The 12,484-nt window shown below is 51.1% G+C and overlaps 1 protein-coding gene across 1 annotated transcript in view; it reads left to right on the top strand.

Moving 5' to 3' along the window:
- The first annotated feature begins 946 nt into the window (after nt 1–946).
- Sh3bp4 (SH3 domain binding protein 4) overlaps nt 947–12,484 on the top strand; it is an 81,859-nt gene continuing 70,321 nt past the window's right edge. Inside the window, exon 1 of the mRNA XM_057762784.1 lies at nt 947–1,164. The gene's annotated coding sequence lies outside the window, so the exon portion shown is untranslated. The remainder of the gene's footprint in view (nt 1,165–12,484) is intronic.

The following is a 12,484-nucleotide window of genomic DNA, read 5'->3' as shown; positions in this document are numbered from 1 at the left end:
GGCAGTGAGGACTGACTCAATGGGTTGCCGGATTTGGATTTGTGACATTAAAGATACGCTTGCTCCGGCTTCCAAGTTGCCGCTTCCATTCCTTACCATTTATCACGGCTATCCAACCCTACAAGCCACTGTCCACTCCCGTGAGACGACTCATATGAGCAGCCAAGCGTGGGCTTTTGCTCCATTGCTTCGCAGGGCGTTCATTCACTGAGCGTCTCCTTCTGTGCCAGTGGAGCCTGGGCAGAGGAAGAGTAAATATGCTGACATGTATTAAGTTTGCAGACTGCCTAGCGGGCAGCTCTCCTCCCTTAGTAGCTGTTCCCTAAAGCCGAGTTTTTTCTCCGCCTAACTGCTTAACCACTGCCTTCAATAAGCTTGATTCTGGGCGGGAGGACAAGAGTCTCCCCCAAAACCGAACACCGGAGTTCTCCGTCAGACAGTCGGAGGCGTATACTCTGGGCCCAGGGGCAAAGTCCCCTAAAGATCCAACCCCGATTCCTCAGCTGGTGTTGTTAAGGAGGAAGACAAGGAGGAGCGTTGGCGGGAACTGCACGCGGGCGGCGAAGGCGCCAGTCCGCCAAGTGGCTTCTCTCAACCAGTCGTGGCTCTCTTGGCCCCGCCCCTCCGTGATGCCCCGCCCCCTGAAGCCAGGCTCCGCCTTTGCTAAGCACTGCCTTCCCCCCCCAGCTCCAGACCCTGCCCCTACTCGCTCCAGCCTGGCATTGACCACGCCCCTTAGAGCATGTCCCGCCCACGTCAGCCCCAACCTCACCTAGGCCCGCCTCTCCGCCTGAGACTCGCCCCTAGCGTGAAGTTCCGCCCCGGGTCTTCTACGCCCCAGCCTGGGCTTGACCCCGCCTCTCGCTCCCGCTCCGCCCCCAGTCTTGCCCCAACCCTCTCGCGGTCCGTGCTTGCGCTCCGCCCTCCTCGCGCCCGCTGTCTGAGCCCGGGACCCGCCCGCACTCGCGCCCCGCCCCGACCCAGACCACCTCTGAGCCCGCGGGCGAGAGCCAAGCCCTCTGAGCTGTCGCGGCGTCCGGGCACTTCACCACCTCCGCCCCTCGATCTCCGTCGCCGTGGTTCCCGGAGCCGCGCGCGCCCCCGGCCGGGCGAGCCCCGCACGACGAGCGAGCCGCAGGACCCGCCAGGCGCCATGCGAGCCAGGTAGGCGCGGCGAGAAACCCGGGGCCGGACGGCGCACCCTACCCCCGCGCGCGGGGTGGCTTCGGGCTGCATCCCGGGCTCAGGGGTGCGGCCAGCCCGAAGCAGCTCCAAATCCCTAGAGCTCCATGTGCCCTGCCCTCTGTAGTCACGGCCCGGCTCGGGTTGCCGATCGTGGTCATTAGGGCCTGGGGCGTAGGGAGGGCTGAGAGGGGTCGCGGGTGCTATTCACACAGTTCTGGGGAGGAGCGAAGGGCGCGCGGCTCCGGGTTAAACTTGGTGACAATGCACATTTCAACTTCTTCAGAGAGCCCTCCCGGAGGATGAAATTGAAAACTCCAGTTTCTATCTTGGAGATCTAGTGACCGAGCACCCTCGAGGTGACAGCTCCAGGGTGCGCGGGTGGGTGGGAGCAGTGGGCTGGGGTAGAGGAGCGTTGTTCTGCAAGTACTGTTTACCGGGAAGCCGCTCTGCGCCCCCGAGTGTGTCTTGTTAGAGGGTCCCAGATTGGGGGCCGGGAGTCTCCTAGCTGGGATCTGGGGGTGCAGTGTGTAGGTTTGGAGGGCTTCGCGGTGCGGAATGGGGGCCTTGCTGGTGCTGGCCCTTGCCGGGCGCCGGCAGATGCCCCACGGGAGGAGCAGTGGAGAGCTGGCTGGCCGCTCTGCGTGCGCAGAAGGTTGTGGAGCCTCGTGGATCAATGAGATTTGAAAGGGAATACCGTGTTGGGTTTTATTCATGTTTATTCTTCCCCTTGTTAACTCAGCTGATTGGTGTTCTGTACTGTTTTGTGATTTAGCAGCAGAAATAAAGTTCGCATAACTTTTGTTCTGATTATAAAAGCATTGAGTGTCCAGAACAGAAAAAAACAACACAACAGACCCATGCTGATTCCACATTCGTGGGGAGGGGGTGTCACAACCTTGTAGATTTAATCATTGAATTATACCTGGCGCCTTCTTGCATAACCCCCCCAAAACCCCTTGCATGAAGCCGTACCCTCTCCACCCTTCTTATTGTCTCCAGTATCCAAAGTTTGGTTTTTTTTCTGGCGTGCCTCACCACAAAGGCTGTTTCTGATAGTCACGAGTCTCCGTTTTGATGTGCTGGGGTTTTCCGTGAGATGGTGGGTATAGCTTGAGAGAAGGGAGACCCGGTACCTCAGCCCTGTTCGTGGTTTTGGTGCCGAGCCTTGTAAATATGACAGTAATGATTCCCAGTCTGCTTCCTAGGCCACCATAAAAAAAAATAATGGGTGGTTTGTGGAGCGTTTTGGCATCCTTAGATGGACAGCGGCTGTATTTCAATGTGCTGGGGAGCATTTAGCTGTTCTACGGTGTCATCCGGTAAAACAGGCTACCTCGAGCTTGGCTACTCTGCCCTGGAAGCAAGATCCAGGCAGGCCCCAGGGATCCCAGAACACACTCCTATTTCCCTATTGGTGCAGGCCAAGTCCTTCAAAGTGGGAAGCTTGGGAGCAGCTGGGGTTCTCAAGACGGCTTTCCTACAGCAAGCACCTTCTGGACTTGGGAGGATGGGTGGATGTCCTGAAGTCAGGGAGTCTTGGTGCCTGCTACAGACAAAGCTGTAGACTGTCCTGTAAAATGCCTGCCCGGGTCATCCTCCAGGAGGGAACAGTTGGTTCTGGGAGGGTATATGAAGCGTACAACCTGGTTTCCCAGAGATTTGTTTTATGTCTCCCGTGTTTACTGACTGAACAATGACCAGCTCCTAGGCCGGCGGCAGCCACGCCAGTGAGGCCTCTGTGGACTTTCCTTTCTTTCCTGTTGTCCCCAGGTCCTGGCACCGGCCTTTAATGTTCTTAAAGAACAATTAATAGGGACCCAGACAGAGAGGTGAGGCACACAGGCTGCCTTTTGTCCTCACCCTGTCTCCCAGCCAAGAGCCCAGCTGGAAGATTCTCTGCGTGTCACTGGTGACCCTCTGATAGTTTCGTTTTTAATTGTTGCTCCCCCTGCCCCCCCTCCAGCCCCCAGCACTTTGATGTGGCCTGGGTCTGGTTGCAGATGTGAGCTCAGGCACAGGGTCTTGGAAGGGTCCAGAAACCTGGCCGGATATATTGTTGATAAAAGCACCCTTCGTTCCTGCTATTGTTAACACAAGTTGTGCTGTTAATTTTCTGGGCCAAGGTAGAAGTCGGGGGTTGGGGGGTGCGTCTTCCTGGAATTTCTCCTTTGCTGTTTGCTAACCCAGCAGCAGGCTGGAATTATTCCCCTTTGGGCTGTTTGCATAGACTTTCTTTTTATTCTCTGGTTGGTTTCTAGTCTGATAATGAGATAGGAGAATGAATGATGAATGGGGTTTACGCCCTCGATTCCTGGGAGGCCTCCTGGGTTTGAGTTTTCTGTTCCCAGCCAATTAAGAGCCCTTGGCCCTTGGAAACCATGTGGGAGGTGTGTGTGACTGTGTGTGTGTGTGTGTGTGTACACACGGGTGCGCACCTCCTGAGTGAGAAGACCATTTGTGTTTCTCTGAGAGCCCTTGACCGGAAGGAGGCCAGAGCCACTGTGTTCCTAACTTGCAGTCCTGGCTCAGGGCACAGCATCTTAACTCACTGTTGGAATCAGCAAGCAGACAGCCTTCCCGCTGCTTTGTTATTTTCGGCCTGGACACCTGTATGGGGTTGTGTTATCATCTTTCTCCTAAGACTTGGAGTCAGATCCCTGGGACGTTTCCCAGGGCTCTAGAGATAAGCATCAACTTTTCTTTGTCCCAAGGTTACAATCTGCCAGCCAGGCATGGGGATAACCGGCAGATAGCCACGCTCACCTCAGTTGCATTGACTCCCACAGCCCTGGGCCACCCCATTTCTAACACAGCTTCTAGTGGCTTCAGATAGGTCCTGCTCCACAGAAACTTGCACAACACAAGCGGTACAGCTGCCCCACTTTGAGGAGTGATAGAGAATTATTGACCAAACCCCAAGACACCCAGGGAACAATGCATGTGCATTCAGTGTCCTCCAAGAAGCCTTGGCCAGCTACTCAGCAGGCCCCGGGACATCTGTGTTGCATAACTCCACACCATAGGCATGGAGGCCGGCTCTTGGGAGAAGATGTGAGCCTCTAGAGGGCAGAGATTGCACAACCTTTCAGAAGTGAAGACGCATTTGAGGTTGAGTTTTAAGAAGCCCATCTAGTCTCTTACCAGGTACTCTGCCCTTTCGACAGTCAGCAAGCGATGATGCCACTCAAGAGAACTAGACATCTGTTGTGTGACTGTTGCCTCCATTGCATCCTGCAGGGAAACTTCTTAAACAGGAGGGTAAGCAACTCAAAATTGCTTCAGGAAGTCCCTGAAACTGACCAGATTCACTAGGCCCCTTTCCGGAGTAAGCAATAAAAGCTGAGTGTCACTCACAGACCTGCCTAGCTGCAAGCGAGATCAGACCAGCTGCCTGCAAGAGGTCTAGACGGACTGAATTACTTAGAAAGGACACTCTTTACCTATTGAACTGCCTGCAGGCTGTGCCGTGTGCTCCCGGTTCCTGGCTTTTGTGAGCTGCCACGTGTGTTGGGGCGGGGCTGTCTTTGAGTCATTTCTGCTCCAGTAAGTAAGGAACCCCACACTCACACTCCTGTAAGTAGCCCCAATAAAACTCATTGGTCTACCAAGTTGGATTTTGGTGGTGTTTGTACTTTGGTCTGTGGTGGGCTCCCTGTGGGGTGAGTAGACATGTGTAGCGTCTCTCCAGGAAAAGCCTTGTTGCACAACGTCACACGGAGAACTCTAGTGACACTTTTTGTGCTCTTTGGAGTTTTCCTCTATGCACTTTAGGGAGCCCGCACAAATAACTGTTATTGGCAGGAAGACTGGCAGAATTCTGCTAACTCTTCCACCTCCATAGTTGGATGCATGCTTGAGCCGGGATTTGAACCTGGACCTGTGTATTCCAGAGGCCTCCATCGCCCCTCACAGAGTGCTGAAATGAAGAAACAAAACACCCCAGTCATGCATCCGGGGAGTGTTAAGAAACAGGCATGGAAATAACTGGATGCTGTCTTTCTTACACAGTTACGAACTAGCTCACACTCGAAGGTGATGAAACCTCTGCCTCTGGAAGGCAGCCAGTGCGCACCTCCACTCCTGCAGCGGGCGTCCTCACCCTGCCCGTCTGCAGGGCAGAGCTTGATGTATCTGGAAGATCTGAAGTTCTGCAGTGGGGAGAAGCCAGGCAGAATCGACCAGAAGCCTGCCCTTGTACCACCCAGAGAGGTGTCCTGGCCTGATGATCTCACAGAGTTAAGATTGTAGGATGACTGTTAAGTAAACATAAGATAAGGATTCCACCTTCCTTTTTACAGCCAAATAAATGACATGTTAATGAGATTATTCTTATCTGCTCGGTAGAGACTTGTTCCAGGAGAACTTTGGGGCTGCCTGTTAGCCCAACTCTTTTGAGCAGATTGAAAAAAAAGTTTATTTTTTATGGCTTCGAATTTTTTTTCAGCCTTCTCCTCATGAAGAGCTCAGATCTCAGGACCCCCCTGAAATCTGAGGGCCTGTTTACCCATCTTCCGGTGTAAGAGGCTAGGAGCCAGGTGTGTGCTGGGAACCTGCTCCAGGGGAGAAAAACAAAGAGCCTGGATGGTACCACCTGCCAATTTCTGTGGTGTAAACACTCCCACCCTGGCTGGTTTTAAGCTCACACCATGGGCTGGCAAAATTCCTACATGTTTATATGTGAGAGCCAACCAAAAAGGAAGAAAAGAAAGAGAGAGAGAGAGAGAGAGAGAGAGAGAGAGAGAGAGAGAGAGAGAGAGAAAATGAAAAACCTGATTCCAGCTCACCTTGCATGTGCCGAGCCCCTCGACCAACCCTTTCAGTGAGATGACATAGTTGCCTAGCTTGAGCAGGTTCTGCCTGGAAGCAAATGTTGCAGAGGGTTTTGAGAGACACAGTGCAACCTAATTTGACCAGCAAGGGAGCTTCAAAATCTAGGCTGCGTTCAAGTCACAAGAGAGCTTGACAATGTGCTTTCCACTCCCACCAATAATCTCTCTAGGTATGGGCCTTCCAGCTCTACAGAGTTTAGTGTATGTGTGTGCTTGTTTGTTTGTGTGTGTGTATGTGTGTGCTTGTTTGTTTGTGTGTGTGTATTTTGTGTGTGCACACATGCGAATGTTTTACAGCTGGAGGCCAGGCATATCAACTTTGCTGTTATCCTAAGGAGTGACCCACTTTTGGAGAACTTTTAGATCTATTTATTTTATTTTGCCTGCATCTGTGTAAGTGCACTCCATGCGTGCCTGGCTCCCAAGGATGTCAGAAGAGGGTGTCCGAGGGTGTCCGATTCTCTTAAGACTGGAGCTACAGGTGGTACCACCATGTGGATGCTGGGGAATGAGCCCGGGTCCTCTGCAAGAGCAACAAGTGCTCTTAACTGCTAAGCCATCTCTCCAGTTCTCCACCTTACTTTTTATTTTTAAGACCAGGTCTCAATGGCCTCAGACTCACCAAGCAGATGGGGCTGGTTGACCAATGAGCCTCCTTAGCCCTGCGATTACAACTGTGCATAGTCCTGATGAACTGTTTTAGTGGGTCGTGGGGACTGAATTCAGGTTCTCCTGTTTTCCAAGGGAAGCACTTTACCCACTAAGCCGTCTCCCCAGCCCATCAGTAACTTACAAAAGTGCCCAGGTAATGCTCACACAATCCCAGGCTTTGGTACCACTGTTACATACAATTTGTGTGAGAAGAGAATTGAGCTGGCAGCTTAGGGTAAGGCATGGAGCAAGTCCTGAATTTGCATTGTGTGTGTTGTGGGCGGGGGGGGGGGGGGGGGTGCGGGCATGGGGAAGCTGTTGTTGTTTCTGCTGGTGTAGATTATTCAGGGAAGTGCTGTGTTCTTGGGGGAGGCAGGCAGAGGCCAGTTTCCTCAGCTGCCTCTTGATGTCCCCTGTGACCATTTCATCACAGGGTAGTGGTAGACCTTCCTCGTTTGGTCTTGGTTGTTTCTTCTGGTTTGGAAGAAGACTGGGTAGGATGGATTTGGTCCTTGGGTGTGTATGATGAGGGGATCTTGCATGTTAAAGCAGATGCGGGGAATTCCAGCATCCTTCCTGAAGGCCATGTTGGTAAAGGAGAAAGTCCAGGGCTCCATCAAGGGTTTTTTTTTTTAATCATTGGTGGCTTATATGTTTTCTCTGCCACGATTAGCAGTAAAATTACTTTAAAACTAAGAGCTTTCTTTAGCAGCATTATGTGCAGGAGAGAAAAGTGTCCTTCAACCTCGGCTAGCTATGGTTAGCAAGACATCTTCAGCCCCAGCCAGCTGCGGTTAGCAAGACGTCTTCAGCCCCAGCCAGCTGTGGTTAGCAAGACGTCTTCAGTCCCAGCCAGCTATGGTTAGCAAGATACCTTCGGCTCCAGCCAGCGCTGGTTAGCAGGTCTGGTTGAGAAGAGGCATTGGAGTCCCCTAGGTGTAATTGTGAAGGAGACAATAGGTCACAGGCAGGAGAGGGGGCAGGTCTGGGCTCTTCTCTGCTTTGTGGGAAGAGGGCTCTGGAGACTTACTGTAAAACTGCTGCCTGGGGTCACCGGTGAAGATGGACAGGAAGGCCAATGTGTGCTGATGCAGAAGCAGGTGGGGGTCAGGTGCTGTTTAGGAAAAGGGGACTGAGAACCCCAGGATGAAGGTCTGGAAGTGTCTGGGTTAGGCCTGAAGACGCTGTGCTATGAGATAGGGGCAAGTTCTAGGACAAAGGAGAACAATCACTAGTAACCAGATAGCAGGACCATCTCTTGAAGGTGAGCTGATGGACAGAGTAGCAGGAGCCAGGGGTGACCAAAGGGCTCTCAGATCTGCGGGGTCTGGCATCACATGGGCAATAGGATTGAGGGTCCCAGGGAAGGAGCGAGAGAGGCTCTTAAGGATCAGTAGGCTAAAACCAACCCCCAAGTACCTGCCCAGGTATTAGGTCTGCAACTTTCTTCATAGCGTTTGTGGAAGGCTGGCTGGAACTCTTGTTCTAAGAACACCGTTCGTGGGGATGCCTTCGTCCCCAAGGCCCAATAGAGCTGGATTCCCAAGGTCAAGATCTGCCCTGTACTATTTATCTGCCCCGCCAGTGCCCTTTTGCCTTTATGTGTATGCGTGGTGGTGGGGTAACATACCTATGTGTGGGTGCACATACCTGTACAGGTGACCCTGTATGTATGTGCCCGTGTGTATGGGAGCCAGGGCACAGTCTTGGGTATTATTCCTCAGACACCGTCTCCTTGGTTTTAGCTTTCTGAGGCATTACCTCTCACCAGCCTGGAACTCAGCAGTAAGCACTCTGCCTCTGCCCAGTACTGCGATTGTAAGTGTATGCTGTCCTTCTCTGCGTTTGGTTCTGGGGATCAAACTCGTTTACAGACCAAGCTTCTTCCCTCCATCCTTACATCTTGTAATCAATGCATCTTCCATTGTACAGTACAGTAGACTTTCAGCCACAGCATGCCAGATGAGTGTGTGTGTGTGTTTGTCTGTGTGTGCCAGCCAAGTGGAACCCAGTGGTGATTTTGTCCTGCCATACAGTGACAAGCCTAATTTTCTCTTCTTAGGCATCTTGGCACTCTAAAACTTAGAATATATATGACCAGAGTAATTTCTGGCTTTAGTATTCTGACTTATGAATAATAATCAACTTACTTACAAATGCTGTCAAATGGCCATCCCAGAGTTGTAAGCAATTTAATTTTTAATCCAGACAGACATACCCTGCCTCCGTTTACCCGTGTTATGTCACTGCTCTTTGTAAAGTAGATTGACTGTTCAATCACTTTAGGGTACAGAGTGGTCCATTTGAAATTCACCAAGAATTACGGCTCTGACAGGCAGCTGTGTCAAGAGTTTACTTGTGGTCCATGCATTAACGGAGAGTCAAGGTACTATGTAGCGATCTAGCAGAAAACAGTTCATAGCTACCAGTGTCGTGCAGATAAAAAATTCATGTAGCATGCTGGCCCGCAGTGTCCCTGGGCAGCCCAGCAATGCTCAGAGGGTGAGCAGAGCGCAGCCCTGTACTGCTGGCTGCTACAGTTTGCCCTTAGCTCCGTCTCTCTCAGGACATTCTCTCACAAAACTGGTGTTTTCTTGTTGCTGTGTTTCATTTCAGAAATCTGTCCCTAAGGTCTTTGTGAGAACAGTTTTATTCCTGGCAGGTACTGGGAGCCATACCTTTATTGGGGTATTGCCAAGAGGATGGCATTTGAATTTGGTGCCTCTCCAAGTCCATAGGGAAGGCAAGACAATGGGCGACAGCAGGACCCATCCCCAACAGCCATCAGCTGCCGCAGGTGACTGCTGTGCACACCTGCGCACACCTATTTTCTTCCATGTTTTTCTTAGAATTGTTCGAATAGAGGCAAAGGATATGTCACTGTTTGGCGACACCTGTGACACCCACTTGGAATAACTGCATTTTAACATAAGAGTTTTTCTGTGGTTTCAGATTCTTCTGAGTTGGTTGGGTTTTTCCCTCTAGCGGGCATTGCGACATGTCGGTCAGTAGCTGTTTCTTTGTGGTCAGTCAAATCTGAAACAGGCTAGTTTGCATAAGCTGAAGTCGTCCAGGAAGATCCCAGCTGGGAATTAAATAACTTGACTACCTATCGGGTTCCCCTCGCACACTGCATTCGCACCAGGCCATTGTAGCAAACAATAGCTGAACGGAGACCTTGGTGAGCTAGAATCTGAGAAGTCCCTTTTCCCAAGGGGCCTCTCTGGTGGCCTTTCACTGGGCCTGTTTCGTTTTGAAGGGAGGCGTGTCACAGTGCAGAAAAACCTGGGTTTCGCCCATCACAAACATGCAGCTTCCTTTTGGACATTGGGTTTGTAAGTGGTGACCTCAGGGCTGACCTCCTGATGTTGGTATTTTCAAATGAGATCATGAGAAATATCCACACCCTGTCTGAGGTGGATTCGGGGTTCCTTCTGGCTTGAGGGGAGTCTTTCATGAGTATTGTTCATACACTGGAGTTTGTTTATAAATACTAGGTGATGAGAGGGACGTTTTATGGCCAGCGGAGTGACCAGGGGTAACTTGGTTAGGGACGTCTCATCGCCAGAACAGAGTGCCAGGGTTTGATTCTTTTTACATTCCATCTGACCTTTAAAAAGCAAGCATGTTTACTTACCCTTTGTTCACTGTTCGGGGAGGAGGAGGAAGAAGAGGAGCAGGGTAGAAGTAGAGGAGGGGATAGGAAGAGGAAGAAGGGAGATGAGATGCTGCAGTTCGCTCTCCAGGCCCCAGACATAGGTTTGTCTGCTCCATGTAGAAAGACCCTAGGAGGATGGACGCATGTTGCTAGCGGTGCCTGGGTCTTGCTTGGGTCGGGGGTTGGGAAGCATCCCTTGCACTGTGAATGCTTTATAGATGCATGAATGGTTGACAAAACAGATGGTTTTCTTTTCTAAAACTTATCAAAAAAAAAAAAGAAGAAGAAAGAAACCTGTTTCTGCATTGAATTCACATCGTTACTCAATAATTGTATGCTCCTTTTAAAATAAAAGTGCTAAAGGGGAGGACATTTATGTCAGCAATGGTCCACATACCCCATGATGGAGCCATTCACATTTTTATGTGAGTGCTGGTGCTCCTGGCATGCCGGGATTTTTTTTTTTTAAACTGCATTTTTGAAGTTGATGTTTTCAGATTGATAAACAGGATTTGTCTTCCTGCTTTTGACATCAGGTTCATGGTGGCGTTTACCGTGTATATTTTGTTTTATTTTATTGAGACAGGGTCTCACTATGTAGCCCTGGCTAGCCTAAAATTTGCTGACTAGACCAAGTTGGTCTTGAACTCATGGGAGCTCCTCTTGCTGCTGTCTCCAGAGCCCTGAGTATTGGTATTAAAGGCATGCTTACTTACCACGTGACCACACAGTTCATAGTTGCCCTGATTATACGCTGCATTTCAGGGAACATCTCATTAACATAAGCTTGCGTCTTTCAGTCTGAACTTCTCTGAGGATGAGTTTTACTTTTATGTTGTTCAGAATCTGTACAGCACTCCTCAATCGTATTGACTGTCGGTGGCCGGCATCCCTGTGCAATAACGCCCCTCGCCAGGCAATGCCACTGGTGGCAGCCTCCCTTCCTGACCCCTCTTGGCGCTAATTCCCTAAGGTGCATTGCTCTTGGACTCTGGGGTGGGGGCAAGAGTTCCACCTAGGACTGGGGCAGGTGGTGACTTCCGCTGATGTTTAGATTCAGAAGCCGAGGCCCTGAGCTCTTCAGAGAGACTGCATTGTGAATGGTGCCGACATGACTTTGGGAACCTCTGAGTTCATTGAGAGAAGTTCCTGGTCCAGGCTGCTGATGGCCAGGCTGCAGTTCTGCCTCCAGACTGCAGTCTGGTGTCACAGGACTGCTTCAGTCTGGCGAGAGAGGAAAACCAATTTATAGGTGGAATATTTTTTGGCCTGTCTCCTGAGAGTGGTTTTGGCACTGGCTGTCTGTGTGACTCATCAACCTTTTGGTAACATGAAGCAGCATTTTAGGGGCCTTGTAAAACCCTATGGAGGGTCATGGACTGATTTGGCTGGTAGTCTGGACTGCTCAAGTCTCCTTTGCTTTGTTATTTGGTCTTGAGTGCCAGGCACACACCACCACCACCACCCGCCACTGCTGCTGTATTTGACTTTAACTCACTCACTCACTGTGTAGGTAGAGTAGTCGGGACCCAAAGACAGCTCTAACTGGGTGTCTGCCTGTCACTGGAGGGATGTTAAAGTATACAGGGGAGGAGGGGAAGGCTCACAGGTTAAAGTCGGGGCAGGAGAAGATTTCCAAAGAACGTTTATGACATGAAGGGTTGCGTAGCCCAGGAGGGTATGGGCAGAGTTTGGAGGCCAGTGGGTAGTCAGTTTCCAGGTTTGGGGAATCCAAAGAACCAAAAGGGATACCATGGTGATAGAATTTCCAGAATACCTGGGAAGGATGCCAGAGGAAGATGCCTGGTCGGACAGGCCCTTCTGGGCTTCCGTCCACTTTGAACTTTATTTGAGGACACTGGGGATATTTGATTAGATGTGAGAGCATGATTTGAAAGGCCAGAGGCCAAGCTGCCCAGGGGGAGAGCAGTCCAGCGGGTGACATAGCTTGGGAGGTGACCCGGCAAAGGACTGAATCCACAGGTCCCTTCTCACCCTGGGTCCCTTCATCACAGTCTGGATATACAGAGGAGTTTGACTCCCTGCCTGCAACCTCACACCGATACCACACGAGTGGCACATTTCCCTTCAGTCCTGTGGTGAGATTTTCATAAAATGTAAACCCTCTGTTGAAGAACCTTTCCCCTACAGTCTATCTTTG

This window comes from Chionomys nivalis, chromosome 2 (assembly GCF_950005125.1).
Source record: "Chionomys nivalis chromosome 2, mChiNiv1.1, whole genome shotgun sequence".
In the NCBI taxonomy this organism is placed as follows: domain Eukaryota; kingdom Metazoa; phylum Chordata; class Mammalia; order Rodentia; family Cricetidae; genus Chionomys; species Chionomys nivalis.
Note: the sequence above shows the minus strand (reverse complement) of the source record. Positions and strands in the feature narration are given on the sequence as shown.